This window comes from Bidens hawaiensis, unplaced genomic scaffold (assembly GCF_021521415.1).
Source record: "Bidens hawaiensis isolate Kalapana, Puna unplaced genomic scaffold, B.hawaiensis_p1.1 tig00029807_1, whole genome shotgun sequence".
In the NCBI taxonomy this organism is placed as follows: Eukaryota; Viridiplantae; Streptophyta; class Magnoliopsida; order Asterales; family Asteraceae; genus Bidens; species Bidens hawaiensis.
Genome location: NW_027494945.1, coordinates 112,687 through 125,690, shown reverse-complemented (window position 1 = coordinate 125,690; position 13,004 = coordinate 112,687). Strand labels below are relative to the sequence as shown.

The following is a 13,004-nucleotide window of genomic DNA, read 5'->3' as shown; positions in this document are numbered from 1 at the left end:
ATTGTTCCCAAAAAAATGAATTATGCATACACCATGACTGTTATGCATGTATCCAAGATTAAATGGAGATTAAAATTCAACTTCTATAATGTTAGTAATTAATGTATTTTTTTTTTATTATGAAAGATGAAAAATCGAGCCTTTGAGGTACTGTAGTGTGCTTGCCAAATTGGATCGAACTCCAAAACTAATGGATACTTTTATACGGGTTAAAATGGCTCAAAAGTTAATTCATCCTTAATAGATCCAAACCTGAGCTGTAAAAGTATTATTGTTTCACTCTGTTAAATTGTATTACATAATGTATAAACACATAACATAGAACATAAAAAGAATTTTATCACCGAAGCCTACAATGGAAGGATGTTGCCATGAGGTGGTCCCACAAATTTCAGGTAATTGCTAGCGGCAGTTATGGCAGAATTCGGAGAAAACTTTCTTGCCCTACTTGCTCCTTCCAATCTTCCATTTGAAAGCATGTATGCAGGTGTGAACTTGTGTTTGCTAACAATGGATAGTAATGCATTTGGAACTTTGTCATCTATGCTTCCAGTTGAAGTGTAAATGTATAGTCAAAAACTCATAATAGCCAAATGCCCCTTAATCAGAATCAAAGTTAATGTATCAATGGATTGCCCTTGATCATTAAGACCATAGTAATGAACACTGCATAATGGTTGCCATCGCCCTCTTTTGAAACCTAAATCAAGAATAACAATAATCATCAACTTTCCAAGTCAACTCAGATGTAACTTGTTCAATTTGCATTCAAATATTACCACTGGAACTTTCTTGTTGTTTGGATTAGAATGTGGAGGTATCCATGTGCAAGAAGCATTTCACTACATAAAACCTACACTTAAATAAAATAAAGTTAATCAAACATATTTTGTTGGCCAATGAGTAAATCCTATCCGGCCTGTTATATGAACATAAAAAACCCATTTAACTTGTTGCCGAAAACCCATCCGACCCGATAACTCGTATGTCCCATAAATAGTCGATCTTCATAGTTAATCGAGAACCCATAATGTTGACAAACTGGAATTTTCATAATATAAAGTGTTGACTTTTCCATTAGTCAAATCATTTTTATGTGTATAGTGACTATAGTCCAGTTGCAAACTTTTTATAACCTTTAAATAAATAGGTTGATTTATTATACATTTATGATTTTACCTTCTCCCTGGGACAACATCCTCATCATCATCATCATCATCATCATCATCATCATCATCGTACTCAGTATATCCCACCAATAGCAACGCTATGGTAGGGTCTGAGGAGGGTAAGATGTAGACAGCCTTACCTCTATCCCATAGGGATAGAGAGGCTGCTTCCGGTGAGACCCCCGGCTCGATAGTAGTTTTGCATCAAGCCTTGGACATAAGGCACATAGCACTCAATCATTGGGACACCGGCTGATCGGTGCATGTGCCCTTGTCTTTCGGCTATCAACGCCACCACATGATGCCTGATTAACCTTCCGCCACTTTTAACGTTATTTTCACGAGATTAGTAAAATAACGTCAAAATTAGTGCAATTTTACTTTTGCCCACCCGAGGGTTCACACATATATACATTATATGCGCGCACCGCAAGCAGGGCGTTTGGGACAACATCCTGATTAACAAAATTCAGGTTGATTTTCACTTTTAACAAAATTCAAGAAAAATGAACCTTGAAGCTATGATACTGATTAACATCCTGATTCCATTGTTAAAGTCCAATATTCTTTCAGTTGGAACAACCATCAACGTTCACTGACATCAATTTCAAACGAATGTCGAAAAAAATATAATTGGAAATACTTATCTACACTTACTTACAAGCCCACTATTCGAGATTCAAAATCAACTCAATTTCAAACACATGCAAACATGCTAAACCTCCATCTACCAACACCCAACAATTCACATAACACCCAAATAAACAGTAAAAATCAGATGATGAAACCAACATGAGTTCAATTTCAGACGGACACAAACCAATATTCATTGATTCACGTAGTATACCATCTTTAAAACACGACGACATGGCTATTAACTTACCGTAAATCCACTACTATAAAATTTCAGTAAAGCATATATAACAACAGAACGTGCTATAGTAAACAACACTCACCTAGCGAAAGAAGCCCTACAAAAACATGAATACGTAGCGCACCTGCATACACCTACAAAAACAAATATGATAAAAAGCATGTGAAGCACTGAATATAGTTATAATAGAATTAGAGTTTCAATTGAAATACCAAGGTTTACATATAAATCAGATTACATAATTCGAATTACATGTAATCTGATTCATCAATTGAACCTGTGAATAAAATTACAAATACAAAGATTGATTGATTAAACCTGATTGAACCTGTTAATCGATCGAATCCGATTGAATCTGTTTAGGTGAGACGGTTGAATATGTGAATCGGATTACAAAGGTTTGATAGTTACGTGGAATTTTGATGGATTTGGATGCAATAGACTGATGGTTACTGCTAGGTTTAGAACCAATCAGTTGGGTGGTGATAAAAACGTAATGTTAAATAGCGCGATATTGATTTTGAACCGGAATTATTAGAATAATTAAAAATGTTAGAAATTGCCATGTGGCATTTTGAAGAGAGCTGATTAAATATAGGAGTGAAAGTTGTTGAAAAACCCACTCATTTATTATATAGGTAGATTGTTTAGAGCATCAAAATCAAAATCATGTTGCACTTTTTAAATTCACAGACCCTGGTCCATTCTCATAGTAAGTCTCAATTTCCAGGAAGCATCCAATTCTGAATATGTTATAAATCAAGAAGAGTTCCCATCACATAGCATTCAAACTTCATATAAAAAAGTTATTAGCAAACAAAACACCATATTGTCATAAAGCTAATTGTTTGACCAGCTTATGAATGTCAAACTATACCTGAAACTAGGGATGACAATCTTGACCCAAACCATATCAAATGGGTTAGTTTGGCCATTTGGGTTGTTTTAAAAATCATATGGGTTGGTTTGGGTTATAGATTTTAACTAAAATGAGTCAAAATGAGTCACTTGAAGTTCCACCATCTTATTTTCGGGTCAAAACGGGTCGACAAGTTTAAAGAAATGGGTCGATGTGGGTTAGTGTCTTGAGAAAATGTGGCAGGTTCGGGTTGAAACTGGTTTTGGATTGGAACGAGTTCGATTTAGGTTTTGACTCGGAGCCTCGGATCAGGATTCGAGCATACACAAGTTTTCTCATTGGACGGGTTGGGTTTTGGTTTCTTTTGTTTCGTTTTGATCGATTTTTTCGGTTTCGATCAATTTGGTTAAGTTTTGGTTTCGTTTTCGGTTCATTTCTCGAGGGGTTTTTTTTTGGAACAGGGACAAGGAATGAAACGTTTTAGATTTTTTACCTTTTTCGTTTTTGAGTTATGATTTGTTTATTAATTTTTTTTAGGGTAAAAACCCCTCAAAAAAAATTGCAAGAAAAATAATAAAAAAATTATAACTCAAAATATAAATAAGAAAGAAAAAGGTAAAAAAAATGAAACATTTCATCTGTTGTCCTCGTTAAAAAAACCCCGATCTGAAAACAACCGTTTTTTTAATTGACTCGTTTCGACCCTAACCCATAGCCCATTCATTTGCCACCCCTATCTGAAACTATCAGTATTGGTGTGCTTTTAGTGTACACCGTTGAAGGATTGTGATGTGGTTCCAACAATTAATTCGTTGGCCAAAGAAAAGTAGAAGGAATCCAAATTAGGAAATAGACTAATTCATTATCATTTCATTCGTAATTTTCATACTAAACCTAAACTTCTTAAAAATGATTACAAGAACAAGAAAGCAGGAACTAAACGCTAAACGTGAGAACATGGGTAAAACCCTAACCACCCACTGCATGCAAAAAGAGGTTTGAGTACCTATGCATTAGCAATTCTAGTTTAAGTCTAAGCCTGTATATAGTCAAAACTCTTCACATAGGGGTGTTGTGTGATGCGTGGCATCTCAGTTAACAATTGAGAGTTTTGCGAAAAATGGTGTAATGGTAAAGACTCATAATTCTCGTACAGTCATTACACAATTATTACTTTTTTAATTTTTTTTCTATTTTTTTAATATAGATAAAAGAAATAAATAAGGGGGCAAAAAAATTAATTGGCTAGAATAGATGGGGGAGGCTTTTGTAAAAAACTCTTTATGTTAAAACTTGGCTCAAAACTTGGAGGGAGCGGGAGGTTCATAAAGTTTCAAGAAAGTTTTAAAGTAGGAAACGCTCCACTACATAATACAGATGGTCTATCAAGCATATGATAGTCTATAAATACCGAGTCATAGTATCATTGTCAAACTCATTAATCTCATTCAACTGTTTTGAGATTTGCCAAGATTATCTATCCAACAAACAACCTAATTAATAGATGAAGTTCATACCATATAATCTCAGTTTGCAATTTATTTAATTCATATTTGGAACTAAATCACACATCTAACCTAAACATTTAGAATGACCAACTGAAATCTAGACACATGCGTTTCAAATCCATTTGGTTTCTTTGTTACATAAGTTTTATTAAATAACAAACGTACATAGAACTACTTCTTAAACCCAACTTTATGCAACAAAAAGAAATAAAAAATGTTACCTTTGGACGTCTAAAACAAAATCAACAATATCACAGACAAAAAAATAAAAATGCAGCACGAGACCTTTACATCCTGTGTTGTCTGTGAATATCATCAGTATTCAGCTTAATATGGTCATCAAATAACACAACTTCAATTATGACAACCCTCCACCCAAATCTTTTCAAATCCAAATGGGGAGAGAAGAACATGAACCTTAATGTATCCAAATTAAAACATTCTAAGCAGGAACAACATCAGGCTCAAGTGGGGTCTGGCTATCTTCACCGCTGCCACCGGGTTGGCCCGTTTTCGCATCTTCTTCCTGAAACCCGAGCTTGAACCGGTCGTAATTTGTCATCTCGGGTGCTTTAAACGGGCGTTCACCCAACACTTTTAAGCAGGTCTTCTTGGTGAAGGACTTCTTTTTGAAGCAGAAGTTCGGCAATTTGGGAAAGTTTTTCTTCGTGTTCTTCGACGAGTTGAACTGTGCGGTTATACGCCTTGTTGACCCATTCTCTGACCTCGGTGTCGATGATGGCGCCCTTTTTGCTGTTGTATGGTTTAGTCATCTCCATTCCGTCCTCTCTTTGAGGGAAAGAGAGTAGGCCTACCTTTTCACTGAACCCGTATACCGCAACTTGAGCATATGTCATTTTTGTTACTTTCTCCAAGTCGTTTTGCGCTCCAGTTGAAATCTTTCCCAATATCACCTTAAATTAATAAATCAGATAATTAGTTCATTTGAGTCTTGGTAAATTTTGGGTTTTACATACAAGGACAAAAGAGGGTAAACTTATATTATTTATTAAAGTAAAACTTTAGAATATGACAATTCATTTTCTAACTATAATCTAAAATTCCAACGAGTAACGTAAAGGAAAAGTGTTTTTAAATTAAAAAAAAAGGAAGAGAATAATTAATTTTGTTGTGGCTGGTATTAAACCAGTTATTTAAGACCTAAAGTATTAGATAATCATCAATATCAAAATAAGAATTCAACTTCCGACGATGAATTATCAGTTTCATGTCGCATCCAAACATAAATGCCTATTTAAATCATTAACAAAGAGTTCATGAAAGTTTTTCGTTTTTTGGACGGTTGATTAAAATCATACATAAGCTATGTGGCCGGTTAAACAACTGTTCATGGATGCATGAAGTAAGCAATATGTAAAATTAAACTACCTGTTCAGCAGCTCGGCCACCAAGAGTCATGCAAGTCATATCAAAAAGCTGTTCTTTGGTCATGAGTAGATTCTCACTCGGTACATACTGAGCAAAACCAAGTGCTGCAGTTCCACGAGGAACAATTGTCACTTTCAACAAAGGTTCCGCGTGTTCCAAAAACCACCCGACAACAGCATGGCCTGCTTCATGATAAGCTACAGTCCTCCTCTCAAGCTTGCTTATCACCTGTTTCAAAACCCGTATTAGTTTAACAATTTAATTAACTAATACATTAAATAATTATAAAAAGTAAAATTGTTTAATGTTACCTTGTTTTACTTCTCGAGCCCACCAATAACCCGATCAATGGCACCTTCAAAATGATCCATGGTTATTTTAGTCTTTTCACCTCTAGCAGCAATTAGCGCGGCTTCATTGCAAACATTTGCAATATCCGCACCAGCAAAACCGGGAGTTAGAGCCGCAAGTCTCTGAGAGAAATAAGACGGTTCGTTATCAAGTTTCAGTTTTTTCAAATAAATTTGAAAAATCTGTTCCCGTCCTTTAATGTCCTGCTTATCAATACTGATCTGTCTGTCAAATCTCCCAGGCCTCAGCAAAGCCTTATCTAAAATATCGGGTCGGTTAGTGCCAGCTAGAACAACCACACCCGCAGTGGTCCCGAACCCATCCATTTCAACTAAAAGTTGGTTAAGTGTGCTTTCTCTCTCGTCATTCGAGCCAGAGAACCCACCGCGGCCTCTGGCACGACCAATTGCGTCAATTTCATCGATGAATATTATACTCGGTGCACATTGTCGGGCTTCTTGGAAAAGGTTTCTGACCCTTGATGGGCCAACACCGACAAACATTTCCATGAAGTCGGATCCGGATATTGAGAGGAATGGGACGCCAGATTCGCCAGCGGTTGCTTTGGCTAAAAGGGTTTTCCCAGTCCACGGTGGACCCACTAGTAAAGCGCCTTTCGGGATTTTGGCTCCAAGTTCTTCATATTTTTTTGGGTTTTTGAGAAAGTGTACAAATTCCATGATTTCTTGTTTTGCTTCGTCGCATCCAGCAACATCATTGAAAAAAACCTGGATAAGATATTAAAATGATGATGTTATTTTTAATTCAGTTGTAAGACAAAGTTTAAATTATCTACTGTTTTCTAGTGTTCCACAAATTCTAATTATTTAAGAAACTAATACATAAAATAACCATAAAGAACAACTTAGTGAAAGAAAGGAGATACGTGAACAGTTTGATGAGAAGTTCATTTATGTTTGTTCGTTTCATAAACCAACACACACAAACAAGTGTCGTCATTTACGTTTGTGCACGTTCTTTCATTTATGTAAGTTTATATTTGTTCATTCGTTTTTGAATAAATACTATTCAAATTAATTTATCATATTAACTTGAAACCCTTGATTTAGATATTTGTGTATTTTGAAAAGTTTGATGTAATGATGATGATATTATAGACCTTAATTGGATATTCACGTTTTACTTTTCTTTTGTGTTAGTTAATGTTCGTTTATGTACATTTGTGTTCATGAACCATTCATTTAGAATGTTAAAGAACGAACATAAACAAACACGAACAAGAAATCTGTTTCTTTACGTGTTTGTGTTTGTTCATTTTGTCCGGTTAAAGTTAAACGAACAGAAACACAAACTTGTTTTAAGTGCCGCGTCCATTCAATTGTTCGGTTAAATTTAAACAAACGAACACGATCAAATCCCGTTCGGTTCATTTTGCAGGCCTAATCTAGCCACATAGTACAATAACTAGATAGAGATGAAAAAGGCACCTTATTTTTCGCATTCTTATCAACTTTATTTATATGCGCTTTTCCAATATTAAATATCCCACGAGCACCTTTCCCGCCACCACCACCAACCCCTAAACCACCTTGCATCCTCCGACTCATGTACCAAAGCGATCCCAGCAACAAAAGTGTCGGCGCAAACCGCATAATCTCTTGATACCAAACCATTTCGGAAGCATAAGTAACCGGAACATAATCATGAGGATCAACCCCAAGTGCTTCTTGCGCTTCTTCTAGTTTCTCCTCAAAAGACTCAACACTCCCAATATTAAAATAATATTTATATTGACTCGTGTTCACTTTAGAAGCTGAATCAAGTCCTTCCATAGAACCATCAGATAATTGATTTCGTGGTGTGTTTCGAACATAAACTTTTGCAACTGATTTGTTGGATATAACTATATGGTCAACCAATCCTGGTTCCAGAAGCTTGTTTTTGAATTCTTGGAAACTTATCTGTAAATAATAATGATAAAAATGAAAAAGACTGTAACTTGACGGGGGTGCAAGCAAGCCAAGCCGTTTGCGAGCTACTCGAGATCGAATCGATATAATGCTCGAAATAAGCCGAGCCTAAGCCTCAAATAAATCTCATTTAGTTAACTCTTTTGGACTTCTGTTTATTAATTTTACACTGCAAAGCCAAACTCGAGCCGAGCTTTGGCTTGTTTAAGGTACTGCCCATGAGCCAAGCTTAGGCACGTTTAAGGTTTTCTCAAAATAACTTAAATTAATTAATTATATATATATATATATGAATTACTTGCTGAGCTCGAGCTCTCATAAGTCAAAACAAGCCAAACTCGAGCCTAGTCAAGCTTGGGCTTGGCTCGACTCGTTTACACCCCTACACAACAAAAATGCTATTTATTATAATTTTATGATAACATTTAATCCTTTCGACCTGTTTTTGTTCACGAGGACCAAACGAGGAGAGCGAAGTAAACAGCAATAATCCGATCACCAGCATCGGGATCGGTATTTGAAACTGAAACTGCTTCGGAAAAATCCACCATCATCTTCCGAGTTCGACTCCTCTACACGTTTCACAATATCATTAGTACCACCAACCATCTAACAAACAAATTAACCAACTTTAGTGAAACCAACTCATCTATCAAACCTTTCGATTCCGATTTCTGGTTGTTATTATTCCCTTTCGGTGTTTCCTTCTTTTCCTTAGGATAAAAATTCTCATAATCTAAAAAAAATGAAAAAAAAAAATTGACGAAATAAATAAATAAAATAAATACCCATATATTCAATTAACACAAATTAAATTAAAAAACCTTACTTTTCTTTTTAGGGGCCTCATTAGAAAAAAACCTTCTAAACTTAGGGTTTGCAAGAACATAATTAATATCCGACATATACACCTTGTTATTATTATTATTATTATTCCCTGCTAATGAACCTAAACACCTCCTTAAAATCCCAAATCTTCACCTCCAATTCCATTAAATCGAGATGGGTAAATGTTGGTGCATAGATGTCAGTAGTTCATATGTCTAATGTCTGTAATCGAGTCTGTAATATTGTTTGTGTATTTGTTTGTAAAAGCGAAGTTGTTGACAAGTTCGCTTAGGCGAACTTGTTAACCAAGCGAAGTTGTTGACAAGTTCGCCTAGGCGAACTTGTTAACAAGTTCGCCGAGCGAAGTTAAGGACAACTTCGCCTGAGGCGAAGTTGTCGTGTATTTATATAGTTTACAGTTACTGTTTACGAAGGTGATTGAGTTGGTTAATTTACGTGTAATTGTGGTTATAAGGTGGTGGAACCTCGTGATAACCAATTCCTCCCCTCTTTGTAGAGGTACCTTGATCACTAACAAGGTGATCAAGAATAGCTGAGGAATTTCTGAACTGTTCAAGTTTTCGGTTCAGTTCCACCACTTTCACCTGGTGGTCAGCAATCTGCTTTTCTCGTTCAGCAATCAGTTTAGTCTTTTCTTCTAAAACCTCATAACTTAGATCAATTACTTCAATTTTTTCAGTAAGTTTTGTTTTTAAGCTTTTAACATCTTTTTCACACGCTTTTATTTTAACTTTGTAACTGTTTTCTCTTGCTTTCATAAAGTGATGATCTTCTTTAAGAGTTTTAAATTCAGCATCTAAACGAACATACTGATCAGTTATGGTAGCAAGTTGCTCAGACAAATTCTCACATTTTGTACAAATAGATTTAGAACTTACCTCGGAGAGTTGATCCTTGTTATCTGTCATGAAAGCTTTTTCCTTACCAGTAGCTTTCTCTTCTCCGGTAGTCTTCTCACATTCTTCATTCTCAACCTTAGCCATATTTGCCTGCTCACTAGTTTCATTCAAATGCAGGTTCCAGTTGTATTCACCTGCTTCTCTGGACAGCATGGCATTGACTTCTTTACTACTCCCATTGTACTGTGCAGACCTGCCTTGACCACGTTCAACTCTCTCGTTTCTGCACTCTTTGGCAAAGTGCCCGTTTTGTTGACAGTTATAGCACCTCACCTTAGACTTGTCGAACCCTGGCCTGCCACCAACAAACTTTCTCCCCGTCTTTCTCATGAACTTCTTCACTCTCCTCACTATCATGGCCATCTGCCATTGTAAATCTATCTCCTCCAGATCATCAGCATCGATCTGGTCATAGTCTTCATCTAGCATCGCTGGATCAACCACCTTTCCTTGAATATAGTTTTCATATGAAGCAATAAATGAAGCATAGAGGCCAAACTGCTCTTCAGCAGATTTGACGCTCATTGGCATCTTAGAGTAATTATTGCTTGAGGAACTTGAAGATCCACTAATCTTGCTTGCTGTCTGTTGAGTACCACTTGATCCACCCGCAACAAAGCAAACATCCCCATTTGAGTTTACTGACACTTGCCCCTCCTGTGAAGAATTGGCACCCGACTCACCCTTCGAGTAGTAGGCGGCAGAATCAGTCTTTGAACTTGAATTGGAGTTTACTTTAGCACCGTACATGCCTGGATCTTGAACCTGATCCATAGATGTTTCTTTTCTTACCATATTAAGCTCAAAAGTTCTGAGCTTGTTGACAGTGGTTTCAAGATCATAAGTAGGGAAGTCCTTGTCTTCCCTCATTAGCACAGTATACATCTCCCATTTTGGTGGGAGAGCATCGAGAAGTTTTTCCACAATCTCTTCTTCTCGGTATGAAATGGAGTAGTTACTCAATTCAGTCATTAGATGATAATATCGAGTGATAATGTCATCCAGAGATTCGTTCTTTAAGTACTTAAAGACTGAAAATTGAGTTTTGAGCAACTTTATCTTTGAAGCCCGAATACCTACATTTCCTTCAAATCTGCTCTCAAGAGCTTCCCAAAGCTCTCTAGCTGATGTATACTTTCTGAACGTATGGAGGATCTCCTGTGGAAGAGCCATTGTGATTGCAGCATGAGCCTTGCTCTCGGCTTCATACATCTTTTTCTCCTCCTCTTCCATTATACTGTATTTCTTGATTTGGTCTCGACCCTCATACTCCATGATTGGTGGAATATATCCATCTTGGATGCATACCCACATTTTCGCATCCTGGTACTTAACGTATTGTATGAACCGATCCTTCCACGCGACAAAATCGGTTCCCTTCAGCAACCTTGGAGCCTTTGTAGCTGACCCCGCTTCAACTTCCATCTTTACAAGCTCCGAAATGTTGATCGACAACATTCTTCTTGAAGACTAAGAAACCCGAAAAATTCTGAAAAGGCGAAGTTAAGAAATTTTCTCTGAACAGTACTGTAGGCGAAGTTAAGGATAACTTCGCTTAAGTAATAACTTCGCTGGATTCTTCTTAAATTCGCGTGACTGGGCGAAGTTAAGAATAACTTCGCTTAGGGTAAGCGAACTTAGAGAGTAGGCGAACTTGATGAGAACTTCGCTGAGTTAGGCGAACTTGAGGAGGTAGGCGAAGTTGTGAATAACTTCGCTTCTCCTTATATCTTCGCTGAAACCCTACGTATCCTGACGGCAACTTCGCCTGATGAACAGCAACTTCGCCTGACGAACTTAAACTTTCTGCAGATCTGAAAATCGGATTTTAACGAAGATTTTGACGGTTTAAAGGCTTGAACACACTGGTAGGAGGCTAGAATGAGCAAAAACACCACAAACTCGTCCCGTGAATACCCGAAATGGGACGAATTCTACACCCGCGTGAATATCCCGAACCACACAATCGAGCAAAAGCTCTGATACCAATTGTAGTTTCCCTGGACGGATCACACGAGATATCCCGATATACACAGGTGCGGAATCCCTGTGTAGATCGTTACGGACGTAGAATACAAGCTCACAAACACACGAACACGATACGAACAAACACACGTTATATTAATAACTCGAACCGTGATACTTACAGACTCTCGACCTCACGTCACTTGACTCACTGAATTACACGTAAATTAACCAACTCAATCAACTTCGTAAACAGTAACTGTAAACTATATAAATACACGACAACTTCGCCTCAGGCGAAGTTGTCCTTAACTTCGCTCGTTCAACAAGTTCGCCTAGGCGAACTTGTCAACAACTTCGCTTGGTTAAGAAGTTCGCCTAAGCGAACTTGTCAACAACTTCGCTTTTACAAACAAATACACAAACAATATTACAGACTCGATTACAGACATTAGACATATGAACTACTGACATCTATGCACCAACAGACTCCCCCTTGGCAGTAGCTTCATATCTTGATCTTTCAGCATCTGTCTCGTAATCCTGTATCTTCACGCGTGCACTCCTTCTCTAACACACACCGTGACTACTCGCTGATATTTCCTTGCTTCATCATTCCAAGCAGGAATATAGAATATCTTCTTTTCATTCAACACTTGCAAATCAGCTTTCGATAAGTTAACAAGATGCATCGGATCATACACCTCAGCACTTCTTGTTCATCTTCGTCTTCCATCACGGCTTCAGCAGTCTGGCAATCAACGTACCACCATTTTAGATTCTTCAACACATCTTGAGGCATAGTCTTCATTGGAACCTCCTTGATGCATCGGATCGGTTTGTACTTCATCACCATCCATGGCTTGCCATCTGCTCTCAATCCCCTTTCTGTATCCTCCACGAGCTTTCCCTTCTGTGGCTTTAATAATTCAAACTTCTTTTCTTTTATGCTTTCTTTCCACACGATCTTCTCAATCACTCTTGCCATGTTGTTGTCACTTCTATTTATCAAGCCCAACCTGGCCAAATCCTTCACCTCACATTCCGGCAACGTATTGAGAGATCTCAACATTCTTTTGAAGTATTGAATACCATCATAACGCTTCACCACAAACAACTTCATCTGTTCATCATATATCCAACAGATAATTCCCTTCTTCGACTCAGCATAGCCTTTGATGTTATAACTCTTATTGAACATGGCTGGAAC

At 37.2% G+C, this 13,004-nt stretch overlaps 1 pseudogene across 1 annotated transcript; it reads right to left on the bottom strand.

The window, feature by feature from the left end:
• Positions 1 to 4,751: 4,751 nt before the first annotated feature.
• On the bottom strand, positions 4,752 to 9,102 carry LOC143579460 (ATP-dependent zinc metalloprotease FTSH 3, mitochondrial-like; annotated as a pseudogene). The gene is made up of 7 exons (XR_013143463.1): positions 8,911 to 9,102; positions 8,740 to 8,817; positions 8,521 to 8,653; positions 7,599 to 8,072; positions 6,111 to 6,878; positions 5,800 to 6,027; positions 4,752 to 5,324 (listed from the first exon to the last, which is right to left on the bottom strand). The product of XR_013143463.1 is annotated as an ATP-dependent zinc metalloprotease FTSH 3, mitochondrial-like (transcript).
• Between the last annotated feature and the right edge of the window lie 3,902 nt (positions 9,103 to 13,004).